This window comes from Apium graveolens, chromosome 2, assembly GCF_009905375.1.
Source record: "Apium graveolens cultivar Ventura chromosome 2, ASM990537v1, whole genome shotgun sequence".
Classification (NCBI taxonomy): domain Eukaryota; kingdom Viridiplantae; phylum Streptophyta; class Magnoliopsida; order Apiales; family Apiaceae; genus Apium; species Apium graveolens.
The window spans coordinates 255,101,546-255,103,009 of NC_133648.1; the positions used below are offsets into that span (position 1 = coordinate 255,101,546).

At 41.6% G+C, this 1,464-nt stretch overlaps 1 non-coding gene across 1 annotated transcript; it reads right to left on the reverse strand.

Annotated features, from left to right (window-relative positions):
* Positions 1-238: 238 nt before the first annotated feature.
* Positions 239-345, reverse strand: LOC141709263 (small nucleolar RNA R71). The gene has a single exon (XR_012569849.1). It is a non-coding gene; the product is annotated as a small nucleolar RNA R71 (small nucleolar RNA).
* Positions 346-1,464: the final 1,119 nt, after the last annotated feature.

Sequence of the window (1,464 nt, forward strand, 5' to 3'; positions counted from 1 at the left end):
GTTTGGGGGTTCTCCAACGGAAGATACAAATATGCATATCAGGGATTTCATAGAGATCTGCGACACCTTCAGGTTTAATGGAGTTTCTGAAGATGCTATAAAGCTGAGGCTTTTCCCATTCTCTCTGAAGGATAAATCTAAGTGCTGGTTATATTCTCTACCAGCAGGTTCTATCACCACTTGGGAGGATCTTTCTCAGAAGTTTCTTACTAAATTCTTCCCTATGGTGAAGACAGCTGTAATCAGAAACGCTATTACTCAATTTGCGCAGTAAACATGAGAATCTTTGTATGAAGCTTGGGAGCGCTACAAGGAGATGCTTAGGAAGTGTCCTCATCATGGAATGCATGATTGGATGATCATCAATTGCTTCTATAACGGTTTGGGAGCACAATCAAGACCCATGCTCGATGCAGTATCAGGTGGAGCATTAGGGGCAAAGAGCTATGAGGAAGCTTATGATCTAATTGAACTGATGGTTGCTAATAAATATCAGTATCCAACCTAGAGATTGCCACAGGGCAAGGTAGCAGGAGTTCTTGAAGTGGATACAGCTACGACTATCACTGTTCAACTAAATGCGTTGTCTATAAAGATCGATTTTCTGGCTAACTATGGTGTTAATCAGATAACCAGAGTTTGTGAGCTGTGTGCAGGTTCGTATATGACGGAGCAATACGCTATATCTAGTGAATCAGCTCAGTTTGTGAGCAACTTTCAGAGGTCGCAGCAACCAGTTCTAGACACTTATCATCCTGACAACTGGAATCATCCTAACTTCAGATGGAGCAACAATCAGAATGCGATGCAACAGCCGTTCCAGCAGTTTTGAGCAAAACAATTCAACCCTCCTGGTTTTCAACAATAATTTGCACCAAGACAACAACTCCAACTTCAACAACAAACTCATGATGTAGGTCAAGCTTCGAATGAAAAATCTGAATTGGAGGAGTTGATGCTTATGTGCAAAAACCAGGCTCTTATATGCCAAAGACATGCTGTTTCTATCAAGACTCTGGAGAACCAGATAGGAAAAATTGCTAACGCCTTATTGAATCGACTACCAGGAATGCTTTCTAGTAATACAGAAGTTACAGGCAAGAGGGAAGCAGAAGAGCAGGTTAAGGCAATTACATTGAGGTCTGGGAAGGTTGCAAGCCCTGAAAAATCTCAAGTTCCAGAATCTGAAGTTTTGGCTGAAGACGATGTGTAGAAGGAAGAAGAAGTGGAATCAAGGTAGAAAACTATGGAACACATTCCTCCTGAGGGTAATACAGGGGAGAAACAAGTCTATCATCCACCTCCTTTTCCTAAAAGGCTGCAGAAGCAGAAGTTGGATAAGCAATTTGCTAAGTTTCTGGAGGTGTTCAAGAAACTTCATATCAACATACCTTTCGCTGAAGCTCTTGAACAGATGCCTATCTATGCGAGGTTTATGAAAGGTATTCTCTCTCGGAAAGTGAA